Genomic DNA, 16,821 nt, shown 5'->3' with positions numbered 1-16,821 from the left:
ATGAGAATACAAGTTTGGGTCATGAAGATAATGTTGTTGATACAATATACTTAGTGTTCTCTAAGATATTTAACTTGGTACCACATGACATTTGGATTAAAAAAATGAATTATACAAAACTAACATGGCATACATTAAATGGATTAAAAGCTGGCTAGCTGATAGTTCTCAAAATGTAATTGTAAACAAGGTATCATCACTGATGTGGTATATGTCTAGTGGGGTCTGGTAGGGATTGGTGAATTTTAAAGAGAAAAAATAGATAGATAGATAGATAGATAGATAGATAGATAGATAGATAGATAGATAGATCATAGCTCATCATGCTGCAATATAAAGTCACTTCACTCAGGTTGCTCGGTTTCCCACTAATAATACTGGTAACATTAATGGCACAAAACCAACAAGGAGTCCGGTGGCACCTTAAAGACTAACAGATAAATTTCAGCATAAGCTTTCGTGGGTAAAAACCTCACTTCTTCAGATGCACAGTAAAAGAAAACAGTTCTCCTCTGTGTACCCTTACCTGGTTATTCTCTACACTTCATCTGCTACTTAGAAGGATGGCTTTATGAGATCTCTTCAGAAATGCCAGTCCAATGGATCATCAGGCGAAATGGCCAAATAGCACTGATGAGATTTCAGTGGGCTTCACTTTACAGGTGTTCACTTTTCATTGGTTTCACAACATATCAACAGAGTGTAACAGCACCCTTATTACAAACAAATGTCGTGGTATACTAGATAAGTAATCACTGATAAAGAGAACAAGAAGTGGCTGGGCTATAGCTGTAGCCAGGGAAACTGAAGGAAATTTCGAAGGCTTCTGTAACGGAGTCAGTGCTCACTGGGGGCCCAAGTAGAATCAATGAGGGAGAACAATTGTACCCCTAATAACGGTTAGTTTTTCTCCCAGTGAAGCAGATCTGTGAGTTTTTAAGAGCTAGGCACTGCCATACTTAGGGTATGTCTACACTTCAAGAGCTATAGCAGCACAGCTGATCTCTTAGGCTGAAATTTGACCCCTAATCCAAATTTGACCTCACAGGGAATGTCTGCACAGCGACAAGACCCCCGTGGCGGGCCTCAGGCCTCAGGCTTCAGGCTGTGGGGTGGTTTCGCTGCTGTGTAGATGTCTGGGCTGTGGCTGCAGCCTGGGCTCCAGGACTCTGTGAGGTGGGACGGTCCCAAAGCTTGGGCTGCAGCCTGAGGCCAGGCGTCTACACAGCAATGAAACCATCTCAGCCAAACCCCGCGAGCCTGAGTCAGCTGGCCTGGGCCAGCTGCAGTTTTCCTTTTTTTTACGGTGTAGACGTACTCAGAGAACATCTGCAATATTATTTTAATATTAAAAACTCTTAGCACTGGGGCCACTCTGCTCCCACCATCTGAGCAGGTAAAACACAGCACCCCTGGAGCAGAGCTAAGGGCCTTTTGTTTTAAGTCTTTACGATAAGGGGACCACCTGCCTGAATCATGAAACTTTATCCCTAAATAAGTCAAAGCAGAGATTTGTTCTACAGGGTGGCCTTCTCTCTTCCACTCAACTAGCAGAGGGTTCTTCCCAGAAATCATGACTTGGTCTCATTATAAATGAGAACCAGGTCTTGAGAGTTAAAATAAGAGGAAAAAGTCATTTCAGAAGAGGCCTCTTGGAGTTTGCAATAGAACAACCATGCCATCAGCATATAATATCACCGAGATAAGTCTACCTTTAAGGTGTGGTGGAGAAAATTTATTTTCCTTTAAACGTCCACCGCATCATGAATATATACATTAATAACAAGAGGTGCTAGAAGGCATCCCTGGTGTTCTCCCCAGGACACTGGGAAAACATTCTCCCTTGCCTTTACCCGACCCACATCGCTCTGGTGGAGAGCCTCCAAAATGCTCAGAAGTCTTAGATCAATACCCATCCTTCTTAATTTTGCCCAAAGATTGTCTAGATCAACAGAATCAAATACCATCTATAAAACTCTAATTGTAGCATAGAGTTTGTACCCTTAACCACAGTATATTTATAAATCACAGAGGAGAAAATAAAGCAATTATCAATTGTGGCTCTACCTGTTTTTATCTAACTTCTCTGTGCATAGGGCAAGAACATTGCAGGGAAATTAATAAGTGTGAGGTGGCAGTCAGGGTGACATGCCCACTCCTTGTGTCCCCCCTTGGCAGAGAAACATCCAGTGCCCCTTGACCTTTCTCTGTGGAGAAAGTGGCAGGTGAGAAGACCAGCACCTTCCAACAACACAGAGCCAGTTGAAATAGAGGGCACTGACTGGGAGATGAGAGGGACACCTCACTGCCCTGTCACAGCTCCTCATTGCCCTGTAGATGTCCTCCTCCCCATGGATTCTCATTCTTCATTCACTCCCCTCAACTTTTCTATTAGGTGCTTCCAAATGGGGGGAAATTGGGGGAAAGAGGAAGAAGGTGAATCAGAAGGGGTCTGTGAAGCTTTGCAGGGGGTTGTATTTTGTAGGCTCTGAATCCTGGTTAGATTGAATCCCCCAGGGAACTTGGAGGTGTCTGGATCCAGTTTAAGCCCAGTCACTTCTTCTCTCTGTCCTGAAAGAATGAGACAAATCCTGAGAAGTGCTTGGCACCTGCAAATGCCACTGGTTTCCCAATTTTTGATGCATCAACATTTTTTGTCTCTACTTTATAGAGTTATCATTAATGCTGATGCTTGTTATGAGGGGGAAAAGAAAGGGTAAACTCGTGGTTTTCTCCCATCATTAAATGTAAAATTCCTCAATTTAGATAAACAGAAAAAAATCCATGGATTCCTGGCACACAGTATTTATAATGTTATTCACTTTATTTCTCATAAATCTCTTTTTAAGAGGATTTTTAACCTCTCTGGAATGGGTTTTGATGCATGAAATTAGGAAATTTCCTTAAATACAAGTAAAATATTGATTAAATATTGTACAAAACAAATACACAAAGGCACATGCCCCACTGCCAATGCTTCCAAGGTACAGCTGTATTCTGAAATTGTCCTCTGCAAAAGGACCCTCATTTCAATTTAATGGGAGGCTTTCCATTTTTTCAGAGGCTATCAATCAGGCAGTAGAGGTTTGCTAGTTGTAAATATTCATATTGTAATTTCCTCAAGGCAGGAACTTGGCTACTATGTTTCCCTGAAATTCTCCGGGAATGTTTATGATGCTGTACAAATTATAATTATGATGATAATTATAAACAAATTGCAGCACAAACTTAGTAAATGTGACATGCTTCAAAAAAGATTTCAACAGATCAGCATTTCACAATCCCTGGTAGCCCATAAATAGAGACTCTCCATCTCCTGTCTATTTTGCAGTCTTTTCTCTCCAGCAACGTTGAGTTCCCAGGCAAACTTTAGCCATGAAGATTGTCTACCTGCTCTTTGCTGTCTTTTTCCTGGTGCTGCAAAGCACTCCAGGTAAGATCTTAATGAAATGAAGGGAGAATATAGAAGGACATTTGTGAGTCTGTACTAAGATTTCTAAACATTTTTATTGTAATTTTTCCAGTTGTATGGTTTTCAGTAGATACTTGACATTTAACAGGAGAATAGTCCTGGGGTGAGAAAGGTGCTTTTAATGTTCCTATTAAGATCCAATCAGATTTGGCTGAACTATGACCTGTAATACTATCACCAACATTCTACCTAGTGGAATCCTACAGGGATTGGTTCTTGCTCCCACACGAGTCAATCTTTTTATAAAGGACCTGAAAAAAAAAAAACCATAAAAAACCACTTATAAAGTTAGCAGTTGAGAAGAATTAAAGGACAGGTCACTCAGACAGAGGGATTTGGATCACTTGGTAAGCTGGGAACAAGTTAACAATCATACAGCTAAATCTAAATGTATGGATCTAGGAACAAAGAAGAATGACCACAGTTATAGGATGAGGGACTCCATCCTGGGAAGCAGTGACTCTGAAAAATGTGTTGGGGGTTGTGGATGATTAATCAACTTAAAATTGCTAAAAGGATTAATACATAACTCGTATGCAGAAAGAGGGAAATCTTGAGTAGGAGTAGAGAAGTTATTTTACCTATGTATTTGCACCTCCAGATGTGACCAAATCTTGAAAACTGTATCCAGTTCTGATGTCCACACTTCAGGAAGAATGTTGATCAGTTGGAGAGAGTTCAGAGAAAAGCCACAGGAATGATTAAAGGATTAGAAAACATGCCTTGTAGTGATAGGCTCAGAAAATTCAATCTCTTTATCTTAATAAAGAGAAGGTTAAGGGGTGACTTGATCACAATTTATAAGTATGTGTATGATGAAAAATATTTAATAATGGGCTCTTCAATCAAGTAACTAAAGGTATTTTGTGATCCAGTGATTGGAAGCGGAAGCTAAACAAATTCAGTCTAGAAACGAGATGTAAATTGTTAACAGTGAAAGTAATTAACCATTGGAACAATTTACCAATGTATTCTCCATCCCTGATACTTTTTCAATCAAGAAACATTGGGGGGCTTTTTTCCTAGAAGATACCCTCTAAGCAATATTTTGGAGAAGTACCTTCAGACTAGATGATCACAATGGTCCCTTCAGACTTGATCCCAAACGTACTTCAGTTCCAGGCAAACTGGTTGAAACTATAGTTAAGAACACAATTATCGGACACATAGATGAACACGATGAGCTGGGGAAGAGTCAACACGGTTTTTGCACAGGGAAATCATGCCTCACCAATCTAGAAGAATTCTTTGACGGGGGGGGGTCAACAAACATGTAGATAAGGGTGATCCAGTGGATATAGTGCAATTAGACTTTCAGAAAGACTTTGACAAGGCTCTGAAGCAAAATAAGCATTCATGGCATAAGAGGGAATGTCCTCTCATGGATCAGTAACTGGCTAAAAGACAGGAAACAAAGAGTATGAATAAATGGTCAGTTTTCAGAATGGAGAGAAGTAAATAGTGGTGTCCCCTAGGGGTCTGTACTGGGACCAGTACTGTTCAAAATATTCATAAGTGATCAGGAAAAAGGGGGAAAAGTGATGGAGATAATTTTGTAGATGATACAAAATTACTCAAAGATAGTGAAGTCCAAAGCAGAGTGCGAAGAGTTACAAAGAAATCTCAAAAAACAGGGTGACTGGGCTACAAAATGGCAGATGAAATTCAATGTTGATAAATGCAAAGTAATGCACTTTGGAAAACATAATCCCAACTATACGTATAAAAAGATGGGTTCTAAATTAGCTGTCACCACTCAAAAAAGAGATCTTGGAGTCATTGTGGAGAGTTCCCTGAAAACATCTGCTCAATGCACAGTGGCACAAACAGAAAAAACTAACAGAATGCTAGGAACCATTAGGAAAGGGGTAGATAATAGGACAGAAAATATCATGATGCCTCTTTATAAATCAATGGTACTCCCCGATCTTAAATACTCTGTGCAGATCTGATCACCGCATCTCAAAAAAGATATATTCTTATTGGAAAAGTTACAGAGAATGGCAACTAAGATGATCCGGGGTATGAAACAGCTTCCATATGAGGAGAGATTAAAAAGACTGGACATTTTCAGCTTGTGTCCTCGTCCTATTGAAAATTCCCTTTGGTCCAGGGGAGTGTTTGGATTGAAGTGTTTGGCAACCTTCACTTGAGATAACAGGCTCTGTGCATATCCTTTTCCTTTGATGAAATGACAGACTTTCTAGGAGCTTGTGTTGTCCAGGATGGTACTGAACAGAACGAGATGCACATTTCTGGGGGACGAGGCTGGGACTGGGAGTTTGCTGGTGTCGCTCTGCACGATAATTCAGGAGGGTCTTGTTAGGGGGCTTATTCCTTCACCCACTTACTTCCCTGGTCCTTCTCGCATGAACAGAGAGCAACAATACCCGAAGTCCAAAGGTGCAAACAATTCGATGTTTATTGGGATGAACTTCCAGCAAGCATGATTCCAGTTTCCTTCCTTAGTATCCCCCTTCCCAGCTCTGAGCCACAGAGCCTTACACCTGTGTCCCTGTTCCCATTCCTGCCCTTAGCCAAACATGATTCCAATTTCCTTACCCTCATTCCCTGTTCCCATTTCCCCCTTTAGCAAAACATGATTCCAATTTCCTAACCCCCATTCCCTGTTCCCATCTCCCCCATCCACACACCCACCCCCTCCCTCACTACCTGATTGACTACAGACTATATTGTAAAACTTGAATTCTGCTTAGCTATACCTTAACCAATCATTTTCCTGAAATTTAACTAACCAATCCTAGCATATTGTAACATGATTATGTAACCAATTATATCCCACCACCTTAATTAGTTTACACCCAGCAAAATTAATTATACAGCAGACAGTAACAATCACAGAACCAGACAGAGATTATACAGACAAACTATAGCAAAGTGGGAACTATAATGACAAAACAATACAGAAGTGTTTCAGAGTAACAGCCGTGTTAGTCTGTATTCGCAAAAAGAAAAGGAGGACTTGTGGCACCTTAGAGACTAACCAATTTATTTGAGCATAAGCTTTCGTGAGCTACAGCTCACGTCATCGGATGCATACTGTGGAAAGTGTAGAAGATCTTTTTATATACACACAAAGCATGAAAAAATACCTCCTCCCACCCCACTCTCCTGCTGGTAATATCTTATCTAAAGTGACCACTCTCCTTACAATAAGAAAAGGAGTACTTGTGGACCTTAGAGACTAACCAATTTATTTGAGCATGAGCTTTCGTGAGCTACAGCTCACTTCATCGGATGAAGTGGATAAATGGACACAAATCAGATGTCAAGAATTATAACATTCATAAACCAGTCAGAGAACACTTCAATCTCTCTGGTCATGCGATTACAGACATGAAAATTGTGATATTACAACAAAAAAACTTCAAATCCAGACTCCAGCGAGAAACTGCTGAATTGGAATTCATTTGCAAATTGGATACTATTAACTTAGGCTTGAATAGAGACTGGGAGTGGCTAAGTCATTATGCAAGGTAACCTATTTCCCCTTGTTTTTTTCCTACCCTCCCCCCTCAGACGTTCTTGTTAAACCCTGGATTTATGCTGGAAATGGCCCACCTTGATTATCATACACATTGTAAGGAGAGTGGTCACTTTAGATAAGCTATTACCAGCAGGAGAGTGGGTTTGTGTGTGTGTGGGGGTGAGAAAACCTGGATCTGTGCTGGAAATGGCCCAACTTGATTATCATACACATTGTAAGGAGAATGATCACTTTAGATAAGCTATTAGCAGCAGGAGAGTGGGGTGGGAGGAGGTATTTTTTCATGCTTTGTGTGTATATAAAAAGATCTTCTACACTTTCCACAGTATGCATCCGATGAAGTGAGCTGCAGCTCACAAAAGCTTATGCTCAAATAAATTGGTTAGCCTCTAAGGTACCACAAGTCCTCCTTTTCTTTTGCGAATACAGAAGTGAGGATTTCACATCCCAGCTATTGATAAGTGAGTTCTTGCCAGACAGGATGCTATCAAACTAAGTTTCCTTTTACATTTTCTAGGCACTTCCCTTTCTCTGGAGGCGATAGGCATTATCAGGACAGGATTGTATTCCTAACAGCCCAATAGCACCTTCTTTCAATGTGACTAGTTTGGAATGTAAGGATGTGACCGGTCGCTTCCCAGCTTACGGCTGCCTCTGCTGCTTAGCCAAAGGCCTTAGCCTAAGAACAGGGCCTCAGACTGTCACAATAAGAGAAGGCCCATACACCGGCAGACAGTGATTTTGATTCTTTCTTTTATACCTCTAGAACTAGCCAAGTGATAAGATACACCTAAATTCTTAGAGTACAGGCCTTTACAAACAGGCCTGAATATCTATATCCTAACAGGTCTTACTGGAAGTTTTCCTATAATTCAGCTGGGAGTGACTTTACATGCTAGGGGCTGTGCATGAGCAGGACCAGAAGTGGTTGCTGTCACAGCAGAACAGTGTAGGAGGCCCTGAGGGAATACGGCCCACAGGTTGGAGAACTGAGGGAATACGGCTGCTCGGTGGTCCAGATTGTACCCTGGGGAATGTCACGGTGGATACTTTAAGGAAAGCACAGCTAAAATCTAGTTTAAAATAGTCTAATATTAATATTCTAAAAGACATATGGACCACATTCTCATAAGGACCAGCCTGTTTAGAATGTCTAATTTTGCAATTGGTCATTGAGTAAGTATTCCCAAGTGTTGAATCTTCACAAGAATATCTGTGCTGAGTCTCACAGACAATCAGGCATTCAGACTGCAAGGGACTGGTTTAAACCCTTCTCTTTCTAAAAGTTTCAGCGACCCAGCCCAGTCCTGAGCCAGTTCAACCCTGCTCAGCCAATCAGTATTCAGATACTGCCTAGTACATCAGTGTTTGGAATCAGAAAGAGTCCAAACCATTGCAGCAAAACCACTGCCCCACTATTAGAAGTTGGTGATGCAGGCAGCTACCTGCTTTCCATCCTGTACAGCTGTGGGGCTGTGAAGGACTCCCATGCTCTGTGCTACAGTTCTAAAGCCTGCAGCCAGAAGGCCAGCAGATCTGCTGAATTAATTCACTCTGCTCAATTCTTAGTGGCAGCCTTTGAACGGGCACAGAACTACAGACATTTATATCTTATCAAAGATCGAGTGCAAGGGGGCACAGGAAGATCTCTGGGCTGACATGGCCTTGTCTCAGTGAACTGGAAATTCAGCTAATGGGAAACACCCGTCATGCTGCAGTCACAGCTCCTGTTTACACTTATGTGTGCATGAAAATCAAGACTCTTTTTCTCTATGCAGGATTCACGTTTATCAATAACCCCTTTGCTTGTGTACGTGCTGGGGGCTTCTGCACCTATACATGTTACACCAAGTACAGTTGGTTTGGAAGCTGCGGTTCTGGGCAGACATGCTGTAGAAGGAGATGGGTAAGTTCAGGATGCCACAAGGGAGACATTACTGTGTAAACAGAATATGTGTGTCTCTCCTTTCTATAACTGCTGTTTAATGACCTTGCAGGCTCAGAGCACACGGCACAACCCTGGGACATGGGACAAAGAAATCTTTTGTGCTGTCCGGATACTGGACTATCTGAGGTTTAAATGTTAGAGTTAGAGGAATCTTATAGCTGCTTTACTCAGGCTGCCTATGTTCTGTCCACAACTCAGAGCAGCCCAGAGTCTCCATCGTGTTCAGTGCTACAGAGCTTGCCCCTGTGAGACCCAGTAACACCCAGCACCTCCCCAGGATAGTGCTTGCAAGGAGGGCAGAATAGGGGCAATTCTGTGAGCCAGGTATTGCTCCTGTATTGCAGTTTCTCTCCCCAACCCATTTTGAAGCCCCTTTGGCTTCCCAACATGGCATCACAGACAGGGTCTGTGGCCAGTCTGTGGCGTACGTCTATACTGGTGTTTCATTTAAGAATTTGGAAAACAACGGGGAAGGACTAAAGTAAATTTCCCAGGAGAGAGTACGGGCAGTGATGAGCTGCCAAAATCTTAACAACCAGTTCCCTATAAAAAGTTCTGATTTAAGGGATGTGCCCCAGTATGTGTTTTTTGTACCAACAGGGTTACCATACGTCCGTATTTTCCCAGGAGGAATTTTTAAATTTTCCCGGACAGCAATTTAAGAACCAAAAAGTCTGACCTGTCCGGGAAAATATGGATGTGTGTTAACCCTGCCTAAAGTTCTTTTTTAAAAAGACGGGCCAGAACCAGAAATGAGCTCCGTTTCACATGTGTGGGTCCCCGCCACTCCCTGGGGGTGTGCTAGGGTGACCAGATGTCCCGATTTTATAGGGACAGTCCCGATTTTGGGGTCTTTTTCTTATATAGGCTCCTATTACTCCCCACCCCCTATCCTGATTTTTCACACTTGCTGTCTGGTCACCCTAGGATGTGCACATGTGTGGGTCCCAGCTGCTCCCTGCCCCCCTCATTGAAGCAGGTGTGCAGGGTTACTGCCCTGGGAACTGCAGGGCATCAGTGGACGTGGGGCCAGCTGCAGACAGGGGCGTGGGGCAGGGCTAGCTGGAGGCAGGGGGTGCAGGGCTGGCTGAGGGCAGGGCAGGGGGTGCGGAGCTGTCTGGAGACAGGAGGGTGCGGGGTTGGCTGGAAACATGGGCTGGCTGCGGGCAGGGCAGGGGGTGCAGCAGGGGCTGGCTGGAGGCAGGGCAGGGGGTGCAGCAGGCGCTGGCTGCAGGCAGAGGGTGCAGGGGTGGCCGGAGGCAAGGCAGGGGGTGGCCGGAGGCAGGGGCTAGCTGCAGGCAGGGAGTGCGGGGGTGGCTGGAGGGAGGACAGGGGGTGCAGGGGTGGCTGGAAGCAGGGGCTGGCTGCAGGCAGGGGGTGCGGGGGTGGCTGGAGGCAGGGGCTGGCTGCAGGCAGGGTGCGGGGGTGCCTGGAGGCAGGGCAGGTGGTGCGGGGGTGGCTAGAGGCAGGAGCTGGCTGCAGGCAGGGGGTGCGGGGGTGGCTGGAGGCAGGGCAGGGGGTGGCCGGAGACAGGGGCTGGCTGCAGGCAGGAGGTGCGGCAGGGCCTGGCTGCGGGCACGGCAGGGGGTGCAGGACTGGCTGCGGGCAGGGCAGGGAGTGGCCGGAGACAGGGGCTGGCTGCAGGCAGGATGTGCGGCAGGGCCTGGCTGCGGGCACGGCAGGGGGTGCAGGACTGGCTGCGGGCAGGGCAGGGAGTGGCTGGAGGCAGGGGCTGGCTGCAGGCAGGAGGTGCAGGGGTGGCTGGAGGCAGGGGCTGGCTGCGGGCAGGGGGTGCGGGGGTGGCTGGAGGCAGGGGCTGGCTGCAGGCAGGGTGCGGGGGTGGCTGGAGGCAGGGCAGGTGTTGCGGGGGTGGCTAGAGGCAAGGGCTGGCTGCAGGCAGGGGGTGCGGGGGTGGCTGGAGGCAGGGCAGGGGGTGGCCGGAGACAGGGGCTGGCTGCAGGCAGGAGGTGCGGCAGGGCCTGGCTGCGGGCACGGCAGGGGGTGCAGGACTGGCTGCGGGCAGGGCAGGGAGTGGCTGGAGGCAGGGGCTGGCTGCTGGCAGGAGGTGCGGCGGTGGCTGGAGGCAGGGGCTGGTGTGGGCAGGGCAGGGGCTGGCTGGAGGCAGGGGGTGGCAGCAGGCAGGGGCTGGCTGCGGGCAGGGTGGTGGGTGCCCGCGGGGAGAGTGGCTCGGAGCAGCCCGGGCCCAGCAGAGCAGCCGGGGACGCACCAGGCAGCAGCGGGAGCCCCAGGGCCAGGAGTCGGGGGAGCAGCAGCAGCCCCAGGGCTCGTGCCCAGGGCCAGGCGGCAGCCCACGTGGCTCCCGCAGCGCAGCGCCCCCGGCGGCCGGAGGAGGAGTTACATCACTTCCTGGCCGGAGCCCATCAAAACCTCAGCGCCCCCTCCAGGGAAGCGGGTTAACAACCGGTTCTAAAACTGCTTCACCACTGAGTGCGGGGGCTGTGTCTCCTTTGTATCATTGTGCAGCACCTATGAGATCAAAATGGCGGCTCTTTACAACATTAGCACTTCATTTACCCAAAAGAAACGTGTACAAGTGTGGAGCTATGTTTCCGGGGGGGGGGGGGGGTCATATCCCAGTGTAAAATGATCAAATCTGTCACAGAAAAATTAGAACAACTAGCAACACGGCTTCAGATTGACTCTTAGGCTTTTAAACCGTTCAGAAATGTTATGTCACTCTTCCAGTCACTGGCAGAAGGATCCTAATTTCAATAACTACCCGAGGACACATTCAAGCATGGAGTTTTCTTGGGAGCGCTCACCATAATGACAGCTGCCAATCTGATTCCATTATAACCCCTTTTTCTCACACACTCATCCTTTTCTGGAAAGGTCTCCTTTCTGGATATCATTTCTGCATTTGAAAGGCCTGCTGTCCTCGGATTGACTAGAGGTGGTAGGACCTGTTGTGAGTCTCTGGCAAGAAAGAGAGCAGGGAGGGTGATTTGACAAAAATAAATGACTTAAAATGAAGCCTCCAAAAGCAAACTGAGAGGAGCTCAGAGAAGAGCTGAACAGAGGAGAATTTGGGAGCCCTACATGAAAGCAGTTGAGGGGAGGAAATGGTCACTCAGCCCCTGAGGAAGCATCTCTAGCCCAGAGACTTTTTGTGTTTTTCTTTTTAATGTTATTTTGCCCCAGATGGGGGAGGTTTTGGTTCATCATGGGGGCTAAACTACTGACCCAACAGCAGAAACGGAGGCACTGGCCAAGTCTGATGATGAGAAGGTAAGCTGCACCCACACAGTATAGATACAACCCTGATTTTCCCATAGATGAAAAGGTATTTTTCAAATCATTCCACTCAAAAATGGAAGAACAATTAAACTCAATTTGTGACCTGGACCTCACTGTAGGGTCCCTCCAGAATGACACAGTGTAAAAAACTGGAAATGAACACAGTGATGAACATGTGAGGATTTCAGATAACCAGGTGCTGTGCAGCAGTCTTGGAGCTGTATTAAAAAACATCTGGGTCCAGATGCTGCAAACATGAGGAGCCTTGCTGAGGAGAATGTTGCCCCTGTGTGTTTTTGTGGGACAGAGGCGATTTTGAGCACATATGTGAAGGCAGCTATGCCATCTGGGACCAGGACTCTGTGGTTTGAACCAGAGACCTCCAGAGCTAAATGCGCAAGTATCTTCAGCTTGAACAAAAGAGCCAGTCTCTAGATGGAGCCTGTAACAGACTCACAGCCTCCACCTACGGGAATCTGTAACACACACTGACCAGTGGGTCACACACGTATATTATCAGATGTGCTCACTCTGCAATACAATTCAATAAGCACTAGTGCACTTTAAGGACTGATGCTACGTTCAGTCTTTAAGGTAGCTCAGTACATACTTGGAGCCTTTGCATTTCTCCTTTTAGAATTCTAGAGCAATTACAAACCTTGGTGACTTCAGTGCTCGCGTTGCTCCGAATTTCCTTTTACTGGTTTAAACATCATGTTTCCTCCAGTTAAGTTAACTTGGTCTCATTGCTTCTCTGTAGCCAATTCTATTCGTGTTCTTCTTGTTACCTGCTGGATCTCCCCATAACCTGTACAAGGTGCCCAGCATGCTCACATTAGTGTCGCAGCAGGGACAGGACTCAGAGAGGAAGTGGGGAGGGGTGAGAGGCTTTCCCAGGCAGCGTGGGCTTGTTCTCTACATCTAAACTGCTACAGTGACCCAGCAACACCGCTGCAGCTGAGCCAAAGCGCTGCAATGGAGACGTTACCTGCAGCGAGGGGAGGGGTTCTCCCATGTGTGTAGGCACGGCCCCTCCTCCGGAGGTGCGTCAATGGGAGAATGCTCCCATCAACCCAGTGCTGTCTGAAGTGTGCATAAAGTACCAGAGAGGCCGTTTGGGGTAGGAGATGTGAAGATAGGAGCTCCATGGTAGCACCTGCGCTGCTACTCACCTGGCTGCTTCACTGAGCACCTACAGAGATCATCATCAGGTAGGGAACTGCCATGCGAACAGGGTCAGGCTTCAGGCTTACATGAGCTGGCAGACAGAATAGTCCATGCATTCTTTAAGAATAACTTATTTATCCTCTAATTAAATATTTATGCTTTTAGTTTTAGCTATGGACAATAGTATGTTTGAGAGGAAAACTGAACATGGACATGAGTCGCGGTGTTCTATGTCTTACATGATTTTGGTTTTATTTTTCTATCTATCATAGAGATCATCAATATTTTTAAAATTCACAATTTTGATTAATTTCCCTCAATGGAATTTCAAATTTCAACATTTCTATGATATTGTACATCATATTTCCAGGAGTTTTTATATTTAATTTGCCGGGGTTCTTATTTAAATCACCCAGTGACTTAATTTTTTGTGGTTATCACTTTAACTGTGTAGACTGTTAATAGGAAGGACTTTTGTAAGAAAATGAGAATCTGCCTCCTTTACAGGAGAGTTGGGGCAAAGGGAGGGGAGATCCATGTTCAGAAGTCCGGCATATTGACTTCAGAAGCCAGGTCAGCAGCCAGTACATGTTTAGATATAATAGATAGATTGAGTCTGCTCTATAGCCTTAGCTAACGGCCAGTTAACTTTTAGCTCATGTGGTAGGAGGCTCATGCACAAAGCTCCAGAGACCCCAGATTCAATCCTGCCAGACAGTGACCAAGGTCTGTTGGTGTTTCATATACACACACTATTCAATGATGGGGAAATTCCTGCTCTACCTTGCATTTGAAATGGAACGTTATGTTGTCCTTGTTTTAATGGTTATAAACATAGAATGTGAGAGTTTCTTCCCTTTTTGCAATAGAGAGAGTGAGCGATGGCAGCAGAAATTGTCAATGCAGGATCGCTGAGAATCTGGCAGGCGGCGCCTTGCTTCTAAAATCCTTGGATGCTTTTCATCTGGGCTGCAAAGAATCTCGCAAGCTGGAAAAAAGCCACAAGGGAGCCCTTGTGTCACCCCTAAGAGCTTGTTCTTCTCTCTTTAATAAAAGTAGCTAGTTGCTGTGGTGCATTGCAAACAGGCCTGTGAGTGTTTTGTTTGGCACACGGGGGCTGTTTTGGTATGTCTTTCCCACAAATATCCCTTCCCTCTTTTATTTTAATGAAATATAAATAAAATAAATGGTCCCTGCCATATGTTAAATCCACCCCGGGATGTCCTAGACCAGGCAACGTACATATTTATCTGTTTCAGGGAGCTCCCCTGGATAAATCTTTTTCCTTCCCTTGGTCCTTTGACAAAGCCGTTTGGTTGGTGGGGTTGTCCGAGGAGCTGGGTTCCGTCCCAGTTTGGCTGTACAGTGTGCAACGCCCACAGCAGTGCTCCACGGCATGTCGACCCTCCCTCTGCTCCCCTTGCCTCCCCATCGCGAGGTCCCTTCTCTTATGCCTGAGCATCCAGACCGTGCCCTGTCCAGCAGGCTCCTCTGCGGGAGCCAGAATGGCAGCACAAATCCCAAAGACCCAGGCTTAGAAACCTGAATAAATGTGCCAGTGAGCGTTTAACTGAGGCATCCACATGGGGTGCTGCCCTGGAGAGGGAGAAACAATGGAGCTCCCAGCTGCTTTGCCATTTCGTACAGCAGCAAAATATTGTTACCCATTTAGGGGAGGCCTCCCACCCCCCAGTTTTGTACCAGATTTGAGGGAAATGTGCAGCAGAAGGGAAGATGCTGCCCTTCCTGCCCCCAGCCCCGCTGCCCTGCTCCGCTGTTGTTTGCAGCCATGCTGCCCCTGCCCCCCACCATGGGGCCACCACTGGCATCGCTCCTCGCCTGCTGATATGCCGTGTAGAACGGGGTGGGGGCTGATGTTGGGGTGTTCCCTTCCCCCCACCCATTGCGGAAGTGGGTGGCCAGCGCACGCCCCTCACCCCAGCCACTGACCCGCAGAGCTGCCCCCACTTTGCCAACTAGGGACTGAGCATATGGCTGGCTCTGAAGCAACAGCACCTCCTTGGTCACAACCCCTGCCTGCACCCTGAGCTACACCCCCTTGGCCCCTACATACCCCCTGCCTGCACCCTGAGCTACACCCTCCCAGCAAACATTCCCTAGCTACCCCCTCACTGCACCCAGAGCTATACCCCTCCCTGCATCTGGAGCTACGTGCTCTCTGCACACAGTCCATAGCTATCCCCTACCTGCACCCTGAACTACACCCCTGCCTGCATACAGCCCCTAGTTGCCCCCCACCTGCACCCTGAGCTACCCCCCTCCAGGAACACAGCCCCTAGCAACCTCCTGCCTGACCCCTGAAGTACACCCCCTCCTGGAACCTGAGTACCTCCATGCCTGCACACAGCTGCTAGCTATCCCCTCACAGCTCTTCCAGTGACCTTTTCAGGGACCAGCCCTGGAGGGACTTGTCTTTACTGGGAAAAGGCATTGTGTGAGAAAAGGGCTTAAATGTATGAACTGGGAAGACTGTGCAGCCTAGTGGTTACAGCACAGGACTGGGACATAGACGACCTGGATTCTGTGTCTGTCTTGGGACTGTTCAGTGACCCATAGGCCTGCCCCAAGGGGACTTTGAACAATTAGAGCAAGTCCCGAGGCAGAGACTGACATGTACCTTGAATCAAGAGGTGGCATGTGAATCCCTCTAAAAACTCCTCCCACTCATTTCTAAATAAATATTATTTCTGTTTTCGAAGAATTACTGCTTGTGTGCCTATTCTTGATCGCAGGGCTGTATCCATGACCTTTCAAGGAACAGCAAGGCTAACTTGCTCTGAGGAGCCCTCTGTATAACAGAGACAAGCACCCTGGTAATATCCTGGAAATTCCATTAGGGCAGATCACAACCTTTGTTACCGATTCAAATAAATTCTAAATTAAGGTTTCAAATTAAAAGCTTTGTTTCTAGGTAATATAATTGGCTTGATATAATTAGATCCAAACATTCAGGTGGCACAATAGGACCACCCCAAGAGCAGGTCTGAGCCAACAGGGAAAGTTTCTGGGTGGACTGATCCATCCAAAAGAACTACGGGATGCGTTTGAGCTTTCATGTGTTCTTCTACTAAATGTTGTTCCCTCCACTATACAGTCAAGTCACAGGATGAAAGTTCCTAATTGGGGGAAAATAGGTATTGAAAGAGTTTGTCAGGATCCCCCATGGTGCTGGTATTTGGTGGGTTTGTGACTGTCTAAGCCTTTTCAAAACATGTTTCCCTCTCAGGTTCCCAGTTTTAATCAGGGAATAGTGATCAGCACATTCCTGGTTGGGAGACAGGCCACAGGCAAAGCAGATGTAACCCTGTGAAAACTCCTCACGGTTGATGAACAGAGAACAATCTTTCATGTGTTTACCAGCTGTCTGTGTGTACCATATTTGTCTCAACAGTTCCCACCCACAAAGTGTGGTTGCAGAAGCTTAGCTCTTATCTCTTCACCATCCAC

At 46.6% G+C, this 16,821-nt stretch overlaps 1 long non-coding RNA gene across 1 annotated transcript; it reads left to right on the top strand.

Moving 5' to 3' along the window:
• The first annotated feature begins 3,322 nt into the window (after positions 1 to 3,322).
• Positions 3,323 to 14,436, top strand: LOC125634689 (uncharacterized). The gene is made up of 3 exons (XR_007356008.2): positions 3,323 to 3,433; positions 8,759 to 8,886; positions 14,223 to 14,436. It is a non-coding gene; the product is annotated as an uncharacterized LOC125634689 (long non-coding RNA).
• The last annotated feature ends 2,385 nt before the right edge of the window (positions 14,437 to 16,821 follow it).

Source organism: Caretta caretta, chromosome 3 (assembly GCF_965140235.1).
Source record: "Caretta caretta isolate rCarCar2 chromosome 3, rCarCar1.hap1, whole genome shotgun sequence".
Classification (NCBI taxonomy): domain Eukaryota; kingdom Metazoa; phylum Chordata; order Testudines; family Cheloniidae; genus Caretta; species Caretta caretta.
The sequence above is the reverse complement of the archived record's forward strand: the minus strand, read 5'-3'. Positions and strand labels throughout refer to the sequence as shown.